The sequence below is a fragment of the Salmo salar genome, chromosome 20 (assembly GCF_965601325.2).
Source record: "Salmo salar chromosome 20, fSalSal1, whole genome shotgun sequence".
NCBI lineage: Eukaryota > Metazoa > Chordata > Actinopteri > Salmoniformes > Salmonidae > Salmo > Salmo salar.
In genome coordinates, this window is record NC_138310.1 from 20,656,799 (window position 1) to 20,684,476 (window position 27,678).

Genomic DNA, 27,678 nt, shown 5'->3' on the forward strand with positions numbered 1-27,678 from the left:
GTCACTGTCGGAAAAGGCTTTGATGCTTTTAACTTCGTAAGAACTCTTTCATCTCCTTCCTCATTGGCCCTCCCACTGCCCCCCTTGCGGTCAGGTGCATATTTCAGGCAGGTTGACATCACATGTAGTATTTCTGCCTCTGTAGCCTTTGATTCACCAAGATGCCAACCTGCTGTAAAGAGGGAAAACAAATATTAGTTAGAGAAGGTATTTAAATGTCATGTAAAATGAAAAAAGGAAATATGCTAATAGTTTACCAATGCATTGTTCTCTTCACCCGGTCCGGGATGTCTTTCCCCTCCAGCTTTGAGATCTGAGATATCTGTAACTTCACAAAAGAACATTAATGCATTACACATGTACAGGGTTTTTCCATCCATTACTACATGGCAATATAATGTCATTCAACTCATACCGATGAAACATTTCATTTCTCACCATGTATTTTAGAAAATCATTCTCCATTAGTGTGGCATTTTAGTTTGCCATTTCCCCTCACCACCAATACTTGGTGGCTTGCTGGGTGTTTTAGCTTTTTGCTTTCTTGCACTTGGGAGCAGATTTTAGTTGGGCTTGGATAGGCCTAAAAAAATAACATATGCAAGTGTAAAATAACATCCAGCATTTTTCTACACACATTTGTAATGCAACCTTAAAGGCAACCTAAACACAATCTAATTTCTACCAAACTTTAAACCAAAATTCTAAATGGTGAGATTCTGATTCTTTGTAGCGATTTGGTGTGGGGGATCCCTCAATTAAGAAGGCAGAAGGAGACCTCGAGGACTCATTCTCCAGGGATAAGCCATGTGAACTTTTACAATTAGAATACCTTTCTCAAATACAATGATCAAGAATAAGGAGTTGGCTTACATTGTGAAGGGTCGTCCTCACTGTCATTAGTTGGTGACTTTGTGCTGCGTTTTAGCCTTTTGCTTCTTGGTAGCAGTGGCACGGGTTTTCAAGTGTTTCAGAGCATATTTCGGTAGGTTGTAAACCTTTGCCTGAAAATAAACAGTGTAAAATAACATCCAGCCTTTTTCTACACACATTTGTTATGTATTTAAGTTTTATTGAAGTGGACTTTTAAAAAGTCAACCTAAACACATTACCAAACTAAACCAAAATTCTACTACATGCCAAAGTTAACCTCCCAAGCCCCTACCCACTAGCCTGTAAAACCAGATGGATTTCAGCTCAGATTTAAAATGATCAGTTAAAGTACAGTAATACGGTAAAAAATCCTCCCAGTCTGTCAACAGGCAAGGAGGTTGTTCAATGGCTAGGGTTTAGGGACAAGGGCTCTATTAGTAATCAGCATTGCAGGCTACCGTACTTACAGAACTTGGAGGCAGTAGTGGCTGGCGGTGGGAGGTTGCAATAATCATGAAATTCTAAATATACAACAACATACAGAGAAAAAAAAGCCAAGTAAATTGAATGTACACAAACTGTCAATGTGTGTTTCAACATACCAGTTATACATTCTTTCAATGTAGTTTTCTTTTGGTTTCTCTTGGGGGGTGGGGGGGTCTCCTCTACTTCACTGACTTCGGTGATTTCGACGTCTTCACATTGCTGTTTTGATTCTGAATAGTGGGGTGAGGCTTTAAACATTTAACAGTCAATTTTAACAAACAGCAGTTTTAACTTATTGCATTATCAAGTATAATGTATCTGCTATTTAGCTGATGTCAGTTTTATCATCATAAGAGAGGTTGTGGACCAATCCTTTATTGCTTTGTCCTATTTATTTGGGGGCCACCACACAGTCTTTTATCCAGTGCCCTGAATAATACCTTCTACATCCTTCTCATTTTCCATCCACACTGCTCTGGCCCACATCCTCTGAGATTAGAACCTGGAGAAATAGACATTATTAAACAATATAATATAAGCCATAATTGCAAACATTTGAGTCACATTTGTCCTGGAGGAGGAAACAACCATCTCGCATGTTATTCTTGATGTATGTTTGGATGTTCTTGACAGTATGTTTCACTTGGCTTGATTCAGACAGTCGTCTCGTCACTTGTACCAATGGATAATGTGGGCTTTTGATTGCACGTTTAAACCACTGCAAATGGTTCTCAAAATCGGAGCGAATAAGGTCATTGAGTGAGCAGTTGTGAAATGCAACATCTACCAAGTGAGTGAGACCATGTACATTGTAAATGTATCACCATAGACACTCTTGCTCATCACAACAAAGCGCATCAGCAGCTGTTTGGCATCATCAAGGTAATGCCACCTGTCATCTGAATCTAGCTAAATTACATGGCTACACTGGAAATATCATCCTTCAATACTATGGGGCCGGTGAAGAGCAAATACTGCCTGTACTCAGTGGCTTTCCATCGGTCAAGTTCTCCCTGTGACCGAGGTTGTCGGGAAAATTATTTCGGCAATAAGCCTTGAAAGGAGATTTGAGCCTCTGACAACTTGGTTTTCTGAGAGGAAGAAAGTCTGCATGTTCTAGGGCCTCGTTTAAGGAAAATCAATATCCTCCTCATGACACACAAGCACACAATATGCATAAAACCTAATGGAAACCCTGAAATACAAATAACTCTAGCGTCTATCAATGGAGATGTAGCTACCTGATGTCTAGCCATGTAGACCAAGTTATTAAAATCAGCATAATCTCTCACTGAATGTGTCCTCTCAGAGTGCAACACTACACACCCATTCCAAGAGCCTTTAATCTGACATCTTTCACATGCAAAATATCCACTATGGGATTTAATGTGTATATATATATATTATTAATGTGTATATATATATATTTGTGCTTTTACCCCTTTTCCTCCCCAATTTCGTGATATCCAATCGATAGTTATAGTCTTGTCCCATCGCTGCAACTCCCGTACTAACTCGGGAGAGGCGAAGATCGAGAGCCATGCGTCCTCCGAAACACGGAGGACACACTGCTCGTTTAACCCGGAAGCCAGTCGCACCAATGTGTCGGAGGAAACACTGCACAACTGGCGACTGAGTCATAGAACTTCCTTTAAATAACTTGTATTACTGTCAATTAATATGCTTCTTAAATACAGACTCAGAACATTCAAACTAAATAAGAAAACCTTTTACCTTTTCTCAATTTGAAAATCACATTTTATAAGACTTTCAACACGTGATGAAGAAAGAAAATCATAAAATACAGTGTTACAAGAACACAGCATTCGAAGAGGATGGGAACATTTTAACAACTCAGAAATTGTGTTCTGTGTCCTGTTGGACCATATTTGACAAAAAAAAGAAACCCCCAAGGCCCCAGATATCCCCTGGTGGAACAGAGAGTTAATATTCTGGCTGCAGATTTGAAGATTGTAGGTTTAATCCCACTTTTACTTTGACCAAAAACCTGTGAAATTGAGGCTCAGATACACTGTAATAAAAGAGAGGGCATCTGTATTTCGTCCAGATTTAGAAAATCCAGTCAGAAATGCATAATTTAGACTAAATGTTAAAACTAAAACATTTACAAAACAATTCAACTCTAAAAAATGCACTCAACATAATTCCTTTTTTGAGATGATGGATATGGTCCCCCTTGGCATATTTTTCATGATCTGAAAAGCAAAAGTGATCCTTGGTCAGCACTCATAGTCTTGGCTACTTTTTAAATGTGGGTGCATGATGATGAATAACCCAGTTACCAGTATTTCCCTGGGTTAGTTATGTCTAAGAAGGCTAAACAGGAAGCACGGAATTCCTGATTGACCATGGCAATATATTGGACTGTCCTGAAAAAAAAGATAGGAGTGCTTCCCTGTGGGTGCAGAGGATAAACAACCCAGCTAGGAACTAAACATTGAAGGTTCAAACCCCACATGTGCAAATTGTCAACATTTGAAGTGTAAAAAATATGGTTTTGTTTGTATGATTAAATGCTGTTCAAATGTCATATGAATGAAATTAAAATGCCATGTGTCTCTTTATCACCTAAAATACAGTCCTCAAATGCAAATTGCCATTATATCTGATTTGAAACATAATGGAGATGTTTTCCAATCTGCTTTCTTATGCTTTAAGTAGCTACACATTTTAATGCTGAGAATGTTGTGATATTATTTGGTAAAACTTAAATCTAACATTTTCTAAATTATCATGAAAGTGGGGGGGGGCTTGACTCCAAGACAAGATCAAATTGCATGAACATCAATGGCATATTATTTTAGACCTAAAACAACGATGCTATGAACATCATAAAAACATACTTATTATATTCTTATAACATTAAGGGAATGTCTTCTGAAACCTAACTTAAACATTGTATGAATGTCATCACAACTGAGCATATTTTGTGTTTTGGGAACCTATCTCTTGTAATGTGCCCACACTGTTCCCACAACCAAATTAAATATTCTAGGATGCTTTACAGAACTCAGAAAGACTGTTCTGTCAACATTCTTGCAATATCAAAGGAATGTTTTGTGCACCCTGATACAAACATTATCTGAATGTCATCACAACTGAGCATATTTTGTGTTTTGTTATATCTTGTCATATCCCCACAATGTGGGAATTTTCTTGCAATTTTTTTGTATGCAACCTAAAATAAACATTGTGGTAATCGGCATAACTGGAGAGTTATTGTGTTTTGGGAACATATCTCTTGTCATGTCCACACAATGTTCCCACAACCTAATGAAACATTCTGGGAACCTTTAAAGAGCAGATTAAATGTGTTCTGGGAACATTCTTGTAATATAAGACAAATGTATTTTGCCCCCTTTATAGAAATTTAGTAGAATCATCTGCACAAATGGACAGTTTTTGTGTTTTGGGAACATATAAACTCAGCAAAAAAAGAAACGTCCTCTCCCTGTCAACTGTGTTTATATTCAGCAAACTTAACATGTGTAAATATTTGTTTGAACATGTCACGGGTTGTCGTTGGGAAAGGAGGACCAAAATGCAGCAGGATTGTGGATGCTCATCTTGACGTTTTATTTACTCCAAATATGAACACCAAAATAACAAACAACGAACTCACGATCAACACAACAGTCTTGTAAGGCTTACTCACGCTAAACAAGAAACAGGCAAAACAAAATACAAACCCAAACACACCCTAATATATAGGACTCTCAATCAAAGGCAAAGAGACAACACCTGCCTTCAATTGAGAGTCCCAACCCCAATTAACTAAACATAGAAACAGATTCACTAGACAAAACATAGAAATACATGAATATGACACAGTGCCCAAAACCCCCGGAATACATAAATCAAATGCCCTTCTACAAAAACCACCACCCCGAACCACATAAAACAAATACCCTCTGCCACGTCCTGACCAAACTACAATAACAATTAACCCTTATACTGGTCAGGACGTGACAGAACATAACAAGATGCAACAACTGAGACATAAACTGAACAAGTTCCACAGACATGTGACTAACATACATTTTAAATTGTGTCCCTGAACAAAGGGGGGAGTCAAAAGTAACAGTCAGTATCTGGTGTGGCCAGCAGCTGCATTAAGTACTGCAGTGAATCTCCTCCTCATGGACGGCACCAGATTTGCCAGTTCTTGCTGTGAGATGTTACACCACTCTTCCACCAAGGCACCTGCAAGTTCCTGGAATGGCCCTAGCGCTCACCCTCCGATCCAACAGGTCCCAGATGTGCTCAATGGGATTGAGATCCGGGTTCATCGCTGGCCATGGCAGAACACTGACATTCCTGACTTGCAGGAAATCACACACAGAACGAGCAGTATGGCTGGTGGCATTGTCATGCTGGAGGGACATGTCAGGATGAGCCTGCAGGAAGGGTACCACATGAGGGAGAAGGATGTCTTCCCTGTAACGCACAGCGTTGAGATTGCCTGCAATGACAACAAGCTCAGTCCAATGATGCTGTGACACACTGCCCCAGACCATGACGGACCCTCCACCTCGAAATCAATCCAGCTACAAAGTACAGGCCTCGGTGTAACGCTCATTCCTTCGACGATAAACGCAAATCCGACCATCACCCCTGATGAAAAACAAAACCGCGACTCGTCAGTGAAGAGCACTTTTTGCCAGTCCTGTCTGGTCCAGCGACGGTGGGTTTGTGCCCACATTGTTGCCGGTGATGTCTGGTGAGGATCTGCCTTACAACAGGCCCACAAGCCCTCAGTCCAGCCTCTCTCAGCCTATTGCGGACAGTCTGAGCACTGATGGAGGATTGTGCATTCCTGGTGTAACTCGGGCAGTTGCTGCCATCACACCGCAGGTGTGATGTTCGGATGTACCGATCCTGTGCAGGTGTTGTTACATGTGGTCTGCCACTGCGAGGACGATCAGCTGTCCGTCCTGTCTCACTGTAGCGCTGTCTTAGGCATCTCACAGTACAGACGTTGCAATTTATTGCCCTGGCCACATCTGCAGTCCTTATGCCTCCTTGCAGCATGCCTAAGACCCGTTCACGCAGATGAGCAGGGACCCTGGGCATTATTCTTTGGTGTTTTTCAGAGTCAGTAGAACGGCCTCTTTAGTGTCCTAAGTTTTCATAACTGTGACATGAATTGCTGTTAGTGTCTTAACAACCGTTCCACAGGTACATGTTCATTAATTGTTTATGGTTCATTGAACAAGCATGGAAACAGTGTTAAAACCCTTTACAATGAAGATCTGTGAAGTTATTTGGATTTTTACGAATTATCTTTGACAGACAGGGTCCTGAAAAAGGGACATTTCTTTTTTAGCTGAGTTTATTTTGTGACGTCCCCACATTGTTCTCACAAGCCTCTTCCCACAACCTAATTATACATTATGGGAACCTTTAAAGAACAGATTAAATGTGTTCTGGGAATGTTCTTGTAGCATCAGATGAATGTTTTTTACATCCTAAAATAAACATTCTAGAATAATCTGCACAACTGGACAGTTTTTGTGTTTTGGGAACATACAGTATATTTTATGATGTCCCCACATTGTTCTCACCAGTCTGTTCCCACAACCTAATGAAACATTCTGGGAACCTTTAATGAACAGATTAAATGTGTTCTAGGAACGTTCTTGCAACATCAGGCAAATGTTTATACAAACATTAAATCATCTTAACTACTTTATTATGTCATTTTCGCTGGCACAGAAAGTTAAAAAAGTGTTGATTGGGGACAGAATGCGGTTTGACCATCAAATAATTGGTATATACATTACTCTTACAGAATTTCAATGAGGGCGAGGATATTGGAAATTGAATCAAAGGCTACTGGATGACAATTATTATTATTATTATTATTTAATCTCAATTTCAATTACAATCTTGTCTCATCGCTGCAACTTCCCAACGGGCTCGGGAGAGGCGAAGGTCGAGTCACGCATCCTCCAAAACATGACCCACCAAACCACGCTCCTTAACATCCGCCCGCTTAAACCAGAAGCACCAATGTGTCGGAGGAAACACCATTCAACTGATGACCATAGTCAGACTGCAGGTGCCTGGCCCACAACAAGGAGTCACTAGAGCGTGATGAGCCAAGTAAAGCCCACCCGACCAAACCCTCCCCTAACCCGAACGACGCTGGGCCAATTGTGAACCGCCCTATGGGACTCCCAGTTGTGACGCCCCAAGCAATGCAATGCAGTGCCTTAGACCGCTGCGCCACTCAGGAGGCCCCAGACTAATTCTTTTTAACCAAGACAGAAGAATTTATAACTGACTTTTTCCTAAATAACATAGGTACAGCAGATCCTCTTATTCTATGGGACACTTTTAAATGTGCCTTTAGAGGCCATGCAATTCAATACTCATCATTAAAACAAAACTATTTAGGTCAAAAGAGTTAATCTTTAAAAGGAAATAGAGGAACTAACCGTACAGATAGATAGCAATAAAAACTCTAACATAGAGGCACAAAATAAGTTAGAGAAAAAATAAATAAAAGGAGGAACTTATTCAAGAAATATCAAGTGTAATATATTATAAAAATCAAGCGAACTGGATGGAATCTGGGGGAAAATGCACGAAATCATTTTTTAATGTTCAACATAGAAATGTTACCAAAGATAATTTACAGACACTTGTTACAAATGAGTCATACATGATATATTGATATGATTCACCAAACGATATTTTGAAAGATGAAGCTAAGTCCTTTAAGCATATTATTTCATTTCAGTCTCCTCCATTTCCACTAACTGAAGTTCGTTGATATATTTTCAATTATTTTTTCAATTAATAGTATAAAATTAGCAGCTATACAGAAAGACTCATGTGAAGGCTTAATTACAGAGGAGGAACTTCTAGATGGAATTAAAGCCTTCCAGTCTGGGGAAACTCCAGGGCTCGATGGCATACCAGTTGAGGTATATCAAATATGTTGGGTTGTACTCAAAGGTCCGTTATTAACATGTTTTAGCCACTCCTAGAAAGAATGGTAGACTATAAGATACTCAGCAACTCACTATTACTGAAACAGTACCCAGGTGATAAATATAAAGATCCAGTCCACCTAAAAAACTGGAGACCCCTTACACTTCACTGCTGTGATGCCAAAATCCTAGAAAAATGCATAGCGCATAGAATTAAAAAGGTATTGTCCGATATTATTTATCCTAATCAGACAGTTTTTTTTTACATAGAGGATACATTGGAGATAATATAAGACAAGTACTGGAAACAATAGAACACTATGAAGAATTTGGGAAACCAGGCCTAGTATTCATAGCTGGCTTTGAAAAGGCCTTTGATAAGTACGATTGGAAATTATATATAAAGTGCATTCAGAAAGTATTCAGACCCTTGACATTTTAAAGTTACAGCCTTATTCTAAAATTGATTAAATAAAAACATTTTCTCATCAATCTCCACACAATACCCCATAATGACAAAGCGAAAACAGGTTTTTAGAAATTTTAGCAAATTTGTATTTTGTTTTTACAGAAATACCTTATTTACATAAGTATTCTTTGCTATGAGACTCGAAATTGAGCTCAGGTGCATTCTGTTTCTATTGATCATCGTTGAGATTTTTCAACAACTTGATTGGAGTCCACCTGTGGTAAATTCAATTGATTGGACAAGATTTGGAAAGGCACACACCTGTCTATATAAGGCCCTTTGTGGTGGTGGGACAACCTTCCAGAAGGACAACCATCTCTACAGCACTCTACCAATTTATGGTAGAGTGGCCAGATGGAAACCACTCCTCAGTAAAAGACACATGACAGCCCACTTGGAGTTTGTCAAAGGCAACTAAAGGACTCTCAGACCATGAGAAACAAGATGCTCTGGTTTGATGAAACCAAGATTGAACTCTTTGGCCTGAATGCCAAGCGTCACGTCTGGAGGAAACCAGACACTGCTCATCACCTGCCCAATACCATCCCTACTGTGAAGCATGGTGGTGGCAACATCATGCTGTGGGGATAGTGTTCAGCGGCAGGGACTAGGAGACTAGTCAGGATTGAGGGAAGGATGAATGGAGCAAAGTACAGAGAAATCCTTGATGAAAACCTGCTCCAGAGTGCTCAGGACCTCAGACTGGGGCGAAGGTTCATCTTCCAACAGGACAACGACCCTTTGCACACAGCCAAGACAACGCAGGAGTTGCTTCGGGACAAGTCTCTGAATGTCCTTGAGTGGCCCAGCCAGAGACCGGATTTGAGCCCGATCTAATATCTCTGGAGAGACCTGAAAATAGCTGTGCAGCGATGCTCCCCATCCAACCAGACAGAGCTTGAGAGGATCTACAGAGAAGAATGGGAGAAACTCCCCAAATACAGGTGTGCCAAGCGTGTAGCATCATCAAATCAAATCAAATGTTATTGTTCACATACACATGGTTTGCAGATGTTATTGCGAGTGTAGCAAAAAATTGGGATGGCGATTGCATCGTCTGTGGACCTATTGGGGCGGTAAGCAAATTGAAGTGGGTCTAGGGTGACAGGTAAGGTGGAGGTGGAGGTGATATGATCCTTGACTAGTCTCTCAAAGCACTTCATGATGACAGAAGTGAGTGCTACGGGGCGATAGTCATTTAGTTCAGTTGCCTTTGCATTCTTGGGTACAGGAATAATGGTGGCCATCTTGAAGCATGTGCGGACAGCAGATTGGGATAGGGAGAGATTGAATATGTCCGTAAACACACCAGCCAGATGGTTTGTGCATGCTCTGAGGATGCGGCTAGTTATGCCGTCTGGGCCGGCAGCCTTGCGAGGGTTAGCACGTTTAAAGTCTTACTCACTTCGGCCACGGAGAAGAAGAACTCACAGTCCTTGGTAGCGGGCCGCATCGGTGGCACTGTGTTATCTTCAAGACGTCGGTGTCCGTGACGTGGCTGGTTTTCCTTTTGTAGTCTGTGATTGTCTGTAAACCCTGCCACATACGTCTCGTGTCGGAGCCGTTGAATTGCGACTCAACTTTTATCTTTATACCAACATTTTGCTTGTTTGATTGCCTTGCGGAGTGAATAACTACACTGTTTATATTCGGCCATATTCCCAGTCACCTTTCCATGGTTAAGTGCAGTGGTTCGCGCTTTCAGTTTTGCGTGAATACCCAAGAAGACTCGAGGCTGTAATCGCTGACAAAGGTGCATCAACAAAGTACTGAGTAAAGGGTCTGAATACTTATGTAAATATGATATTTCATTTTATTTTTTTTTATAAATGTATAACAAATTCTAAAAACCTGTTTTTGCTTCGTCATTATGTGATATTGTTTGTAGATTAATGAGGTAAAAAAAACTATTTAATCCATTTTAGAACAAGATTGTAACGTAACCAAATGTGAAAAAAGTGAAGGGGTCTGAATACTTTGCAAATGCACTGTTAGATGATTACGTTAAAAATAGATTGATGTAACAAATTGTTAATCAGGTTAAGTCACTGTATTTCAGTTAAAGTTTTACCCTAACTTCAATGTTTGCAATGCTGGTTGAAATTATATAAAAACAGTACTTGTTGATGAGTTTTTGCAAATCCAAATGTGTTTCAAACATAGATTCAACATTGCAATACGTTGATAAATGAACATTGATTCAACCAGTTTGTGCCCGTGGGACGCCAGCTCCTCCAATTGTGTCCTGAGCACCTCCACTGGCATGCTGCCTCAAATTCAACCCAGTAACTCTGCTGAAATGAAATGATTGGTGCATATTAGTTCTTGTTCTGTTGATACATTACTTCCTGTTTCCAAAACACAGTACAGTAGTAGCATTCCTGCAGAATTTGAACATTTCAGCCTGTATCTGTATGTGTACAATTGTTCATTGTAGGTGTATTGTGTGCAACCATGAGTGTCTTTACCTTTGTGAGACAAAAACTATTTTACATGTGTGTGTAATTGTCTGTGGACATGGACACGTAAAAAAGCCAGCACATGGTTTCTTTCTTTGCTGGCTACTCTAGGGCCATAAAAGGGGAAGTTAACAACTGAAATTGTGTGTTTCTCCTCCCACGCAGAGTGGTTAAAGCCCTGTTCTTCCACAGCAGCAGGGAACAGGAGGCTGCTGGAATGTTCTCTCCACACTGTTAAAGATGGGATTACCACTATAGAGCTGGGAGGGAGGAGTGGCGCCACAATGAGATGCTTCTTAACGTGCTGTGTAGAAAGCAGTGTGGTGGTACCAGCTTTGTCAGAGCGGGGGGAGAGTGGACAACAACCTGAGCCCTCAGAGGTCTGAGACGAGAAAATAATTTCCAAAATAAGAACAACAGCGACAGCAACCAACCAACCAACCAGCCATGGGCAACCTGGGATGGCAAACAGGGAAATTACATCTCTAATTAGTGAGGAACACAGTCCTTTCTCCTTCAGTCTTTCACATATAAACTAACTAAACCCAAACCAGCTGCTAGTATGAGGACCATGTGGAGAGGTTTCTATTACCTTGTCCTATTTCGCCACACAATGTATTCATACAGTACAGAAAACAGAAGAAGACAGAAAAAGAGAGACTTAATAGGCTACACAATGCTTGGTACAGTACAGTGAGTCAAATCCTCAAGTGCCTCTGAAGTAAAAACTGATTCCCATGGTTTATAGTGCGCTTAAATGTTATAGCAGGAAGTGAAGAGGTGGCCAGTAACCCAGAAAGCACACATTCAGCCAGAGCCAAAACATGACTTGTATCATTAGGAGAATAAAGACTTTTCAGTTTGTGTTGTTAGCGTGCAGGTACTGTAAAGTCTGTAGTGGTAACCGCTATAGGACTAACTCCTTCCCTCAGTGTTTCTCCTCTGTCTTCTGAGGCCCAGGGTGCTGTATGAATGAGGTCCATTTTTCACCCTGCAGAGGGAGCGGGAGGGAGGGAGAGCAAGGGAGGACGGGAGTGAAAGGGAGAGGAGGGAGGGAGGGAGGGAGGGAGGGAGGGAGGGAGGGAGGGAGGGAGGGAGGGAGGGAGGGAGGGAGGGAGGGAGGGAGGGAGGGAGGGAGGGGGAGAGAGCGAGAAAGAGAGAGGGAGAGAGCAGATCCAGAACACCAGCCCTACAGATTAGTTACGCCATGAGCTGCCAACAGGAGACCGGCACATTAATAAGGCAATTTTACCCGCTCAAATGAAGGGGCTTACTAATAAAATGAAAAGGGTAACGACTCGGCTGTTTCAGTAATAGATTTGTCACTTTGGTACAAAACAATGAGGAAAAGGAGAACTGATTACGTTCAATTTATGAGGTGTATTATGTGTACACAACAGTAATTAAAGGACTGAGGTTCTTACAGGAACTAATTTGTGTTAATTTGCTTTTATTTTGTCGTTTAAGTGAACACCTAAATCCTTCAGCAGTGATTGGGCTGTGGGCCAACCCAGACGTTACACAGAGTTTCACGCTTTGCTACTAAATTTGCCAAAGGGGAAAAAAGGGGGCACTGTACTTAGGTTTAATGAAAGTCTAAGGAACTGAGTCAACACACACCGTGACATTGGGAGAGACTTGATTCAAGAGGATTAGATTTGGAGTTGTTTTCCTCCTGCTATGCACTTGTACTGTAAGCAGAGGGGACCATAAGGATTTAGGTTCATAGGGGCTTGAGTTGGCACCATCAAGATGGGGAAATCTCTTTCATTTGATACAGACATTAAACTTTAGACAGGAAAAACTCCCTGAGGTGGAGACATAAAAATATTAAACCACAAAAAGTCTGGAAGAACTTGACTCAAAAGAGGGCATGGGTAAGGACATTCCCCAGGGAAATACTTATCTTCAGCAGAACTTCCAACAATACAGGTAAAATTGACTATCGACAATGTCTAGAACAATCAGCACAGCAGAGGGAACTAGATAGCTGTGGAAAAGAAACTGTTAATATGATATGCTTTCAATTATCAATTGCTGGTGATCACTGGGCTTGTTTTGCCTAGATCCTACCACACTGTGCCAGTGAGGATTTTAGCATGTACATCTTGGTGGGGCAAACACATTTTTTTTAAGCATGCCAGCAAAACCACAACACAATACATTAATTGCACTATAACGGTGACAAACGGTGCCCACAAACTGTTAGGGCCTACATAAAGCTGTCCCAACATCAGAGCTTTCTTTTCAGCACCATAGAGTGAATCCTTACCACTGCTACACCTGGCTATCAGAGGAGCCTTGTCCGGCAGCGAGCTAGGACGAACGTAGTCATTATAACTATTTGTTCAGCCCTTTTGAAATGTATAGTGACAGAATTCAGAACATGGGCTGTTCTTACAGTTTTATCCCTGTACACCAAGTCAGAACTGAAGGATAAATAAAGGGGGCATATAAGCAGACAATGAAAGCTTTCCCAATATGCGATGATTACATTTCTCTAAAACAGGCTACATGTGCACCACCATGTCAGAACAGTAGGCCAAATTATGAGGGGCACAAGGACCTAATTATTAGGGTGAGGCACAGCTTACTACATAACATACACTTAGTATTACTTTCTTAAATACAGTATACATATCTCCCTGGCATATTACATTATTTACGCAGCAGCATACAATACATTTTTGGACTCACCTTGTTGTGCTGTGCTCACTTGAACAGGAAGGTGGCGCGGCAATCCTTCTTGGGCAAATTTTGTCACCAAACTTTGTCATCAAAGTCTGGTATTCTCTGGATTTATGGTGCTGGGAACTCAGAAAAAAACAAGGTTGAATCATGACGTCAGTGATCTTCAGGTCAGAGCTTTAGAAAGAGGTGCCGACTTCCTGACTTGGAATTCCGATTTGGGTGACCATTCAAAACGTATTTTCTCAGTCGGAGCTTGTTTTTTTCCAAGTTCCCAGTTGTCTTGAACTCACTAAAGTCTAAGATTTCCCAGTTCCAAGTTTCCAGTTGTTTTGAATGCGGCAGAAGTCATGCTGGATTGACAGCATGACCAATGTATTCAACCTTTTATGGCCCATGGTGTTGAAAGTTTATCCTTTTAAGCTTGGAAAAGAGACCCTTAAACCCAGACTTGGACCACACACCCACGCCGCTTGCAGTTAGCCCCTGATTCCTTCCAAACCACTCATTGTTGAATTTGCGATTTCCAACTTGTTGTGTAATGTTTATGTCCAATGGCCGATGAGCACCGATGCATTTTAGCTATAATTTCTCTTCATATGACAAGGATTGAAAGGATTTGCCAGTAGATTGTCAACTTGATTCATCATGATGACTGCTAGCTAAGATTTTGAAAGTATGATGTTGATATGATCAGTGCAATCAAAGCTATGGTAGATATAATGTGATTTGATGTAATTTTGTCTGTGGGCAATGACCTTGAGCCTTCTTGGATGGGCACTTCTAATGTAACTCTATGGCAGCACTAAAGGGGCTTGAATTTTCGAGCTCTATCCGTAGATTTTGGGGTGACATAATGTCCCCAGGAGTGACAGAAAACTGAGCCAATCACGGCGCAACTAGAGAACATTACCAACCTCTACCCTTCATATTTTCTGCTGGTTGCCCCACCATCACAGAAAGCACTGAGCTAGGCATGTTGGAGCTGCCTTACTCAAGAAAGCAAAAAAGAGACCATGTTTATATGTCGCTTTATTAACTCAATTATTTTTCTTTTATTTACATTGTTTGCAAACTGATATGTGACACGTATTAATGCCAAAATAACATGCGAAACAGGCAAATAAAATAAAAAATTTAAAAATATTTTATTTTTCTAACTAAACAAGTGGGGTTCAAAACAGGTGGGACTCACATGCCCTCAATGACGGGTCGCCACTGCACACTGCATCCTTGCAGCCTTGCAGACAAGCATCCGCCCAGTGCTGATCAGCCTGACTGCTTACAACAACAACAAAAAATGTGTGCACAGGATTTGTGTGTGTGTGTGTGTGTGTGTGTGTGTGTGTGTGTGTGTGTGTGTGTGTGTGTGTGTGTGTGTGTGTGTGTGTGTGTGTGTGTGTGTGTGTGTGTGCGTGCGTGCGTGCGTGCGTGCGTGCGTGCGTGCGTGCGTGTGTGTGTGCGTGCGTGTTTGTGTGTATGAAGACGGCGAGGACTAAAGTTCTTACTCCAGCTGTCCTGCCACCCACAAATCTCTGTGAATTGTGGCCAGTGGGTTGAACAGGCAGAGGAATGCTTTCATTTTGCTGCCTATGTACTGGAATGGCAACAATCAAGGAATTTAAAACATGCCCCTAATTTATTAATAGGCATCTGTTTGCTATAAGAGAGTGCTAATTAACGGCTATGATTGTGGAGGAGAAAAGACTTTGAGAGAAACAGGGGAGAGAGAGAGAGAGGGAGATGTTCTGTTTCACTTGCTTTGGCAATGTAAACATATGCTTCCCATGCCAATAAAGCCCTTTGAATTGCATGGAATTGAATTGAGAGAGAGAGAGAGAGAGCGAGCGAGAGCCATAATGTTTGTATTTAGTATAAATTGCTGTATTTGTTTGGTGATTTGAAAGGCAGGATAAATAGAATAAAGAATTTACTTTTCTGTTTACATTAGCTGAGTAGTTAGCCCCATATGTATGTGCCACTACTACTTGCTCCAGTCCTATGAAATGCATGGAAATGATTAGACGAAAAATATGCACTGCGGTGGTCACAGTTATTCTGGCAATCAACACAGGGAAAAATATTCAGTAAAAAGCCTCCCCTTCTTCCATTTTCCTGTCATTATACCTGCAAATTCACATACACCCCAGTTTTTATCTTCCTTATATAGCCATATATTCAAATCTCATCTTCCTATTATCACAATCTACATTTAAATACCTATTCTTTATCCCATAACCATGTTCACCATGTCCAGCTTCAGACGCAATCGTTAGGCAAGGGTAATTTCAGTGTAGGAAAGGATGAAACAGCGTCTGTGCCACCAGTAAGTACAGATAGTAACATTAGTATAAATCCCCTCGCACGGTCCCCGCAGCCGGACAACTTTCTCATGGCTTCTGGAGGGAAATGCTGTAGGAATGCTCAACCAGTGTCGCTCATTCAGCCGACAGAAACTTTCAACCGGTTCTCCCCATTAAGCGAGTCGGAGTCAGAGTCCGAGCCTTCTCTGGCTTCTACTCCTCCCGTTACGGGGTCTGAGATGCCGAAGCTTCCCACCATTAGCTCTGACAAATTGAAAACCCTAATCATTGGCGACTCTATTACCCGTAGTATTAGACTTAAAACGAAGCATCCAGCGATCAAACACTGTTTACCAGGGGGCAGGGCTACCGACGTTAAGGCTAATCTAAAGACGGTGCTGGCTAAAGCTAAAACTGGCGAGTGTAGAGAGTATAGAGATATTGTTATCCACGTCGGCACCAATGATGTTAGGATGAAACAGTCAGAGGTCACCAAGCGCAACATAGCTTCAGCGTGTAAATCAGCTAGAAAAATGTGTCGGCATTGAGTAATTGTCTCTGGCCCCCTCCCAGTTAGGGGGAGTGATGAGCTCTACAGCAGAGTCTCACAACTCAATCGCTGGTTGAAAACTGTTTTCTGCCCCTCCCAAAAGATAGAATTTGTAGAAAATTGGCCCTCTTTCTGGGACTCACCCACAAACGACCAAGCCTGGCCTGTTGAGGAGTGACGGACTCCATTCTAGCTGGAGGGGTGCTCTCATCTTATCTACGAACATAGACAGGGCTCTAACTTCCCTAGCTCCACAATGAAATAGGGTGCAGGCCAGGCAGCAGGCTGTTAGCCAGCCAGACTGCCAGCTTAGTGGAGTCTGCCACAAGCACAGTCAGTGTAGACAGCTCAGCTATCCCCATTGAGACCGTGTCTGTGCCTCGACCTAGGTTGGGCAAAACTAAACATGGCGGTGTTCACCTTAGCAATCTCACTAGAATAAAGACCTCCTCCATTCCTGCCATTATTGAAAGAGATCGAGATACCTCACATCTCAAAATAGGGCTACTTAATGTTAGATCCCTCACTTCAAAGGCAGTTGTAGTCAATGAACTAATCACTGATCATAATCTTGATGTGATTGGCCTGACTGAAACATGGCTTAAGCCTGATGAATTTACTGTGTTAAATGAGGCCTCACCTCCTGGTTACATTAGTGATCATATCCCCCGTGCATCCCGCAAAGGCAGGGGTGCTGCTAACATTTACGATAGCAAATTTCAATTTACAAAAAAAACCAATGACGTTTTTGTCTTTTGAGCTTCTAGTCATGACATCTATGCAGCCTACTCAATCACTTTTTATAGCTACTGTTTACAGGCCTCCTGGGCCATATACAGAGTTCCTCACTGAGTTCCCTGAATTCCTATCGGACAATGTAGTCATAGCAGATAATATTCAAATTTTTGGTGACTTTAATATTCACATGGAAAAGTCCACAGACCCACTCCAAAAGGCTTTCGGAGCCATCATCGACTCAGTGGGTTTTGTCCAACATGTCTCTGGACCTACTCACTGCCACAGTCATACTCTGGACCTAGTTTTGTCCCATGGAATAAATGTTGTGGATCTTAATGTTTTTCCTCATAATCCTGGACTATCGGACCACCATTTTATTACGTTTGCAATCGCAACAAATAATCTGCTCAGACCCCAACCAAGGAGCATCAAAAGTCGTGCTATAAATTCTCAGACAACCCAAAGATTCCTTGATGCCCTTCCAGACTCCCTCTGCCTACCCAAGGACATCAGAGGACAAAAATCAGTTAACCACCTAACTGAGGAACTCAATTTAACCTTGCGCAATACCCTAGATGCAGTTGCACCCCTAAAAACTAAAAACATTTGTCATAAGAAACTAGCTCCCTGGTATACAGAAAATACACAAGCTCTGAAGCAAGCTTCCAGAAAATTGGAACGGAAATGGCGCCTCACCAAACTGGAAGTCTTCCAACTAGCTTGGAAAGACAGTACCGTGCAGTATCGAAGAGCCCTCACTGCTGCTCGATCATCCTATTTTTCCAACTTAATTGAGGAAAATAAGAACAATCCGAAATTTCTTTTTGATACTGTCGCAAAGCTAACTAAAAAGCAGCATTCCCCAAGAGAGGATGGCTTTCACTTCAGCAGTAATAAATTCATGAACTTCTTTGAGGAAAGGATCATGATCAATAGAAAGCAAATTACGGACTCCTCTTTAAATCTGCGTATTCCTCCAAAGCTCCGTTGTCCTGAGTCTGCACAACTCTGCCAGGACCTAGGATCAAGGGAGACACTGAAGTGTTTTAGTACTATATCTCTTGACACAATGATGAAAATAATCATGGCCTCTAAACCTTCAAGCTGCATACTGGACCCTATTCCAACTAAACTACCGAAAGAGCTGCTTCCTGTGCTTGGCCCTCCTATGTTGAACATAATAAACGGCTCTCTATCCACCGGATGTGTACCAAACTCACTAAAAGTGGCAGTAATAAAGCCTCCCTTGAAAAAGACAAATCTTGACCTAGAAAATATAAAAAACTATTGGCCTATATCGAATCTTCCATTCCTCTCAAAAATTTTAGAAAAAGCTGTTGCGCAGCAACTCACTGCCTTCCTGAAAACAAACAATTTATACGAAACGCTTCAGTCTGGATTTAGACCCCATCATAGCACTGAGACTGCACTTGTGAAGGTGGTAAATTACCTTTTAATGGCATCAGACCGAGGCTCTGCATCTGTCCTCGTGCTCCTAGATCTTAGTGCTGCTTTTGGTACCATAGATCACCACATTATTTTGGATAGATTGGAAACCCAAATTGGTCTACATGGACAAGTTCTGGCCTGGTTTAGATCTTATCTGTCGGAAAGATATCAGTTTGTCTCTGTGAATGGTTTGTCCTCTGACAAATCAACTGTAAATTTCGGTGTTCCTCAAGGTTCCGTTTTAGGACCACTATTGTTTTCACTATATATTTTCCCTCTTGGGGATGTCATTCGAAAACATAATGTTAAATTTCACTGCTATGCAGATGACACACAGCTGTACATTTCAATGAAACATGGTGAAGCCCCAAAATTGCACTCGCTAGAAGCCTGTGTTTCAGACATAAGGAAGTGGATGGCTGCAAACGTTCTACTTTTAAACTCGGACAAAACAGAGATGCTTGTTCTAGGTCCCAAGAAACAAAGAGATCTTCTGTTGAATATGACAATTAATCTTGATGGTTGTACAGTCGTCTCAAATAAAACTGTGAAGGACCTTGGCGTTACTCTGGACCCTGATCTCTCTTTTGAAGAACATATCAAGACTGTTTCAAGGACAGCTTTTTTCCATCTACGTAACATTGCAAAAATCAGAAACTTTCTGACCAAAAATGATACAGAACAATTAATCCATGCTTTTGTTACTTCTAGGTTGGACTACTGCAATGCTCTACTTTCCGGCTACCCGGATAAAGCACTAAATAAACTTCAGTTAGTGCTAAATATGGCTGCTAGAATCCTGACTAGAACCCAAAAATGTGATCATATTACTCCAGTGCTAGCCTCCCTACACTGGCTTCCAGTTAAGGCAAGGGCTGATTTCAAGGTTTTACTGCTAACCTACACAGCATTACATGGGCTTGCGCCTACCTATCTTTACGATTTGGTCCTGCCGTACATACCTACATGTACGCTACGGTCACAAGACGCAGGCCTCCTAATTGTCCCTAGAATTTCTAAGCAAACAGCTGGAGGCAGGGCTTTCTCCTATAGAGCTCAATTTTTATGGAATGGTCTGCCTACCCATGTGAGAGACGCAGACTCGGTCTCAACCTTTAAGTCTTTACTGAAGACTCATCTCTTCAGTAGGTCCTATGATTGAGTGTAGTCTGGCCCAGGAGTGTGAAGGTGAACGGAAAGGCTCTGGAGCAACGAACCACCCTTGCTGTCTCTGCCTGACCGGTTCCCTTCTCTCCACTGGGATTCTCTGCCTCTAATCCTATTACAGGGGCTGAGTCACTGGCTTATTGGTGTTCTTCCATGCCATCCCTAGGAGGGGTGCGTCACTTGAGTGGGTTGAGTCACTGACGTGGTCTTCCTGTCTGGGTTGGCGCCCCCCTTGGGTTGTGCCGTGGCGGAGATCTTTGTGGGCTATACTCGGCCTTTGTCTCAGGATGGTAAGTTGGTGGTTGAAGATATCCCTCTAGTGGTGTGGGGGCTGTGCTTTTGCAAAATGGGGGTGGTTATATCCTGCCAGTTTGGCCCTGTCCGGGGGTATCATCGGATGGGGCCACAGTATCTCCTGACCCCTCCTGTCTCAGCCTCCAGTATTTATGCTGCAGTAGTTTATGTGTCGGGGGCTAGGGTCAGTCTGTTATATCTGGAGTATTTCTCCTGTCTTATCCGGTGTCCTGTGTGAATTTAAGTATGCTCTCTCTAATTCTCTCTTTCTCTATTTCTCTATTTCTCTCTTTCTTTCTTTCTTTCTTTCTTTCTTTCTTTCTTTCTTTCTTTCTTTCTTTCTTTCTTTCTTTCTTTCTTTCTTTCTTTCTTTCTTTCTTTCTTTCTTTCTTTCTTTCTTTCTTTCTTTCTTTCTTTCTCTCTCAGAAGACCTGAGCCCTAGGACCATGCCTCAGCACTACCTGGCATGATGACTCCTTGCTGTCCCCAGTCCACCTGGCCGTGCTGCTGCTCCAGTTTCAACTGTTCTGCCTGCGGCTATGGAACCCTGACCTGTTCACTGGACGTGCTACCTGTCCCAGACCTGCTGTTTTCAACTCTCTAGAGACAGCAGGAGCGGTAGAGATACTCTCAATGATCGGCTATGAAAAGCCAACTGACATTTACTCTTGAGGTGCTGACTTGTTGCACCCTCGACAACTACTGTGATTATTATTATTTGACCATGCTGGTCATTTATGAACATTTGAACATCTTGGCCATGTTCTGTTATAATCTCCACCCGGTACAGCCAGAAGAGGACTGGCCACCCCTCATAGCCTGGTTCCTCTCTAGGTTTCTTCCTAGGTTTTGGCCTTTCTAGGGAGTTTTTCCTAGCCACCGTGCTTCTACACCTGCATTGCTTGCTGTTTGGGGTTTTAGGCTGGGTTTCTGTACAGCACTTTGAGATATCAGCTGATGTAAGAAGGGCTATATAAATAAATTTGATTTGATTTTGATTTGATGTACAGTCAAACTCCTCTCTTAAACTTCTCCCATAAACACAACCAAACCTGTCTTCTCTCCTTTCTCATCTGACTAAAACCTCTACCTAGACCCAGGGCTGTTATGGTGACCGTATTACCGCCAGACCGGCGGTCACATGTCATGACAGCAGTCAAATTCCACGTGACTGTTCAGTCACGGTAATTAGGCTTTTCCAAGCTCTGATGCTGCTGATGGTCATTAGTAGCCTACCAAACTTGACAACTGCCTTGTACACCACACTCTATTGTCCCTTGAATCAACCTGACATCAATGCACATTTTTTTATTTCTTTGTTTAAACTTTATTTAACTAGGCAAGTCAGTTAAGAACAAATTCTTATTTACAATGACAGCCTACCCTGGCCCAACCCTCCCCAACCCGAACGACGCTAGGCCTTATGTGCACCGCGCTATGGGACTACCGATCATGGCCGGTTGGGATACAGACCGGGATCAAACAAGGGTCTGTAGTGATGCCTCTAGCACATTTCTATAGACTATACAATTGCAAGAGAAAACAGAGTGATGGCCTCTATTAAAAAGAGGAGGATGCTATCAGCTTTCTATAGGTTAGGCCTAGTATATTTATTTTTCAAACACATTGCTTCTCTTTACAACAGGAGTATAGCCTACCTGGCTGGCATTTAAATGAACCACGTGAAAAGCCTCCTCCATTCGCTAGTTAAGTATCATAGATGCATAGATGACATTAAAAAAAATTCTGCTGCCCCTGTTTTGAAACAGGTGCATGATAATGGTCCATTCTAAATCAAAACTAATTTCACACATATATTATTTTGTATAGGGTAAGACAAGATTAACAAGAATAGTGTGATGGGTGACAATATTAGGCTATTGTGAATTATATATTATCATTTGTGAATGATGCCCATCTTAAGGCAAGAAACACAACATGCTTTTTTTGCGACTTTTTCAAATCAGAGTCTCACACCTCATGAAGCCTAACCCATAGGCCTATATGTTTTTATAAGGTTTGCACAGGGTTGGGGAGTAGCGGGTTCATGTAATCCGTTACATGTAAGGGATTACAAAAAACAGCAAAAATATTGTAATCAGATTACAGAAACTAGATGATTACTTTTAAATTGCGAAAAAAATGTTTTGACACTTCTATGTTTTCTCAATGACATTCAAATCAGCATTGAAAAACGGTGCAAGTTTAAGTTTGTTCCACTTGTGCGAACCTGACCACAAGTCAGAGACCACTATGATGACACGCCAAATGGGTTTGATGGATCGCTGGAAAAGAGAAGGAATAGGCTTTTGTAGGCTACAGTCCAAGTTATGTCTTCCAATGGTGTGACTGCTGTCGGCATCCAAAGATCCAACTTGAGTAAACGCTTGGTGGTAAGGATAACAGCAGTGGTGTAGTCTACAGCGATACGGATATCACTTATTAATGATATCTACATAGCGCATTGATGTGAATCACACTGCTGCTCTCTCATTTAGCAATTTGCGCCTTACGGATTGTGGTTGTTGTGGATGGCTGTTCACAAATCTAAATGTGTATTTGAACCCAATAATGGTTGAATTCAAGAAGTTTAAGCTGCCTATCAATCATTGTTTTTGAAACCAGTGGACAGCCAGTGAAAAATGTGCTCTTGCAACAGCTGCATAGTGCGGGTCCCAGCCTATGGAAAAAAGTGGGGCTTTTATTGCTCAATCTAATTCATGCTGATAAAACAAATCCATAGGCCTAATAGACACATGCTCAAACTCGTACACTTTTGATAGACTTAAAAGGGACAGTCTGTAGTTGCTACATCAATTATTTCACTTACAGACATACAGATATATATACACTGCTCAAAAAAATAAAGGGAACACTTAAACAACACAATGTAACTCCAAGTCAATCACACTTTTGTGAAATCAAACTGTCCACTTAGGAAACAACACTGATTGACAATAAATTTCATATGCTGTTGTGCAAATGGAATAGACAACAGGTGGAAATTATAGGCAATTAGCAAGACACCCCCAATAAAGGAGTGGTTCTGCCGGTGGGGACCACAGACCACTTCTCAGTTCCTATGCTTCCTGGCTGATGTTTTGGTCACTTTTGAATGCTGGCGGTGCTTTCACTCTAGTGGTAGCATGAGACGGAGTCTACAACCCACATAAGTGGCTGAGGTAGTGCAGCTCATCCAGGATGGCACATCAATGCGAACTGTGGCAAGAAGGTTTTCTGTGTCTGTCAGCGTAGTGTCCAGAGCATGGAGGCGCTACCAGGAGACAGGCCAGTACATCAGGAGACGTGGAGGAGGCTGTAGGAGGGCAACAACCCAGCAGCAGGACCACTACCTCCGCCTTTGTGCAAGGAGGAGCAGGAGGAGCACTGCCAGAGCCCTGCAAAATGACCTCCAGCAGGCCACAAATGTGCATGTGTCTGCTCAAACGGTCAGAAACAGACTCCATGAGGGTGGTATGAGGGCCCGGCGTCCACAGGTGGGGGTTGTGCTTACAGCCCAACACCGTGCAGGACGTTTGGCATTTGTCAGAGAACACCAAGATTGGCAAATTCGCCACTGACGCCCTGTGCTCTTCACAGATGAAAGCAGGTTCACACTGAGCACATGTGACAGACATGACAGAGTCTGGAGACGCCTTGGAGAACGTTCTGCTGCCTGCAACATCCTCCAGCATGACCGGTTTGGCGGTGGATCAGTCATGGTGTGGGGTGGCATTTCTTTCGGGGGCCGCACAGCCCTCCATGTGCTCGCCAGAGGTAGCCTGACTGCCATTAGGTACCGAGATGAGATCCTCAGACCCCTTGTGAGACCATATGCTGGTGCGGTTGGCCCTGGGTTCCTCCTAATGCAAGACAATGCTAGACCTCATGTGGCTGGAGTGTGTCAGCAGTTCCTGCTTGAGGAAGGCATTGATGCTATGGACTGGCCCGCTCGTTCTCCAGACCTGTATCCAATTGAGCACATCTGGGACATCATGTCTCGCTCCGTCCACCAACGGCACGTTGCACCACAGACTGTCCAGGAGTTGGCGGATGCTTTAGTCCAGGTCTGGGAGGAGATCCCTCAGGAGACCATCCGCCACCTCATCAGGAGCATGCCCAGGCATTGTAGGGAGGTCATACAGGCACGTGGAGGCCACACACACTACTGAGCCTCATTTTGACTTGTTTTAAGGACACTACATCAAAGTTGGATCAGCCTGTAGTGTGGTTTTCCACTTTCAATTTGAGTGTGACTCCAAATCCAGACCTCCATGGGTTGATAAATTGGATTTCCATTGATTCTTTTTGTGTGATTTTGTTGTCAGCACATTCAACTATGTAAAGAAAAAAGTATTTAATAAGATTATTTCTTTCATTCAGATCTAGGATGTGTTGTTTAAGTGTTCCCTTTAATTTTTTGAGCAGTATATATACATATATATATATATATATATCCATTGATGCTTGAAGAATATAACTTAGAAATGCCTCATGAGCTTAGTTAAACTGTCACACTCCATGAGAACCCAAAATATAAACTTGTTTTTCTCCAATGTTTGTAAACATTGTAAATGTAAACAAACACTGTATTCCCTCATAACATGGTTAAAACAATAATTTTGATATCATGGATGCCCAGTCCTTGCATCCATAGCTCTGTCTATTAATCTGAGAGTGGTTACATTTATCCAGGCCCATCCCTCAGCTTTTTACCAAAACAGGCAGGGTGCCATTTTGTTATTGTTTCATCTGTGGATTTGCCCTTAAAACAGCTGAATATTATCAAGATATCAAAGTGGCACCAACAAAAAGGTAAACAGTAGGCCTATAGCAAATGCAGCATATGGCATTCATTTTTCACACGTAAATAACACTTTTCAGTAGTGCTCAGAGCATGCCATTCCATGAGAGCAGCATTTATTTTTCAACTACAATCAATGAGCCTAATCAGTCCTCCATGACAACACAATCATAATCAACAGAATAGGGCTGGCTAATAAGTCCTTAGTTTTGGGGTTATACTCAGGTAAAACAATTTGGATAATCTATACTTCCATATTTCTTCTTGAAGGTCAAGGGGTATGACATTTATTGGATCGACTGGAATTCTGATAGACTTTGGTTTTTAATGTAAAGATATCATTTAATCATATTATTATATGTAGATGGGTTAGAAGAAGCCTACATGACCAACCCATGAAGTAAAATGTAACATCCATATATGGCCAGCTATGTAAACTTTAACATGGATTTATCCTGCAATAGATGTCGTTCAATTGGTAACATACATGTATGTCTTCTTCTAATGCCTCTAATGCTTCTTCTTCTAATCCAAAAGTTACGTTATTGATTACAATTTTGGACAGGTAACTAGTAACTGTAATGAATTACATTTATAAAGTAACCTACCCAACCCTGGGTTTGCATCACAACTAAAGTGGCCAAATAACTTCTTAAAATAAAGCACATTAATCCGCTTTATAACGGTGTAGAGCCTAACTGTATGCATCAGGTGGGTTTCAAGTTTGAGAATAGCCGCGCTCCCTCAAATCGTTTGGAGAAAATATCCTTTCTATTTCATTCAGCTATGTTCTACTATAAAATATTAGAAAATAATAAGCAAATCTTGTCTGCTAAATGAACTAGTGTGGCACACAGTCATTTGGCATAGTCAGATCAAGGCCTAAGATATGTCCAACTCAGAGTATGCTATTCTGTTCTTCTGAAATAGACAACAAAAAATCCTATCACGTTTCATTAGACCTGTTTAAAATAAATCATGGATTTATTGTGATGGTTTAGGCTATATTACATGGATTTATTAGACTTTTTCAAGTGTAATTGTTCCAAAGGTCTGCATCAGTGACTTGTAGGCTATGTATAAAAGCCAGGAGATGCTAAATGTGTTTATGTTAATCAACAGTCAATTACTTTGAGACCGTCAGTTATTTGCTTGACAATAGCCCAGCTGACAAAATGTCATGACTGCCACAGCTCAACCTAGATCCTACTGTATGTGGAGTTAATAATTCATTTTGAGAGAGGGAGAGAGTTGGCTCTAATGTCTACCCTAGAAGACCTTGACTTCACAGACAGAAATCAGGCAGTGTTCTGCCATCAATGTGAGGAATCAGCCATCGGCTCTGTGAGGAAGTAGTGTCTTGCCTTCCCATCATCCCCACAGAGCATCAGATTAGATCAGTTTCTCCAAATCAATCAAATCAAATCAAAATGTATTTTGTCACATGCTTCGTAAACAACAGGTGTTGACTACCAGTGAAATGCTTACATACGGTGAAATGCTTACTGGCACTTAGCAAATGATGAGCCAAGAGGAACACACCAGCAGACTTGGCCTGAGGTAGCTATAGCTAAAACTCTCTCAGGTCCACATCTCTCCCACCCACCCACCCAAGCTTCGCAGACCTCCTCAGAAACTCTCACACCACAGCTGCTAGAGACCCACTAGAACCCGTGTTTGCACAGCTGCCGTGTTTCTTAGTCATTCGGCGTATTCTAGATCAGTCTTCTTGCTCGGCCAGTGGAAAATAACAACAGCTCTGGAAGACCCTGGGTTGCAGAGCTTCTGCTCGGAGGTGGAATCTAAGTCACTGAGCCCCAGGGTGTTGACAGAGGAATATGTGGACGTCCCAGGGGACGAGACAGGTTAAAGAAGGATTTTGAAGCATTGAGACAATTGAGACATGGATTGTGTATGTGTGCTATTCAGAGCGTGAATGGGCAAGACAAATATTTAAGTGCCTTTGAAACAGGGTATGGTAGTAGGTGCCAGGCGCAGCGGTTTGTGTCAAGAAATGCAACGCTGCTGCGTTTTTCAAGCTCAACAGTTTCCCGTGTGTATCAAAAACGGTCCACCACACAAAAGACATCCAGCCAACTTGACACAAGCATTGGAGTCAAAATGGGCCTGCATTCCTGTGGAACACTTTTGACAGTTTGTAGAGTTCCTGCCCTGACAAATTGGGGAGGGGGGGGGTTTGCAACTAAATATTAGGAAGGAGTTGTTAATGTTTTGTACACTCAGGGTATATGTTGTCTAGGTCTCAAATGTAATTAGGTATTGATTTCTTCTCCCCATCTCAATCAAAAATGTCTTCAAATGAAGACTTTATTTCCAAATCGATATATCCACACATTTTTCACATTTGTGTTTTTTCATCTGAAAGTATTGCTTGTGGGTACCTGCATGTGCGTGTTAAATATTCGTATTCTCCGATTT

The 27,678-nt window shown here is 41.9% G+C and overlaps 1 long non-coding RNA gene across 1 annotated transcript; it reads right to left on the bottom strand.

The window, feature by feature from the left end:
* Positions 1 to 444: 444 nt before the first annotated feature.
* LOC106579921 (uncharacterized) lies at positions 445 to 6,525 on the bottom strand. The gene is made up of 3 exons (XR_001322768.3): positions 1,341 to 6,525; positions 874 to 1,004; positions 445 to 583 (listed from the first exon to the last, which is right to left on the bottom strand). It is a non-coding gene; the product is annotated as an uncharacterized LOC106579921 (long non-coding RNA).
* Between the last annotated feature and the right edge of the window lie 21,153 nt (positions 6,526 to 27,678).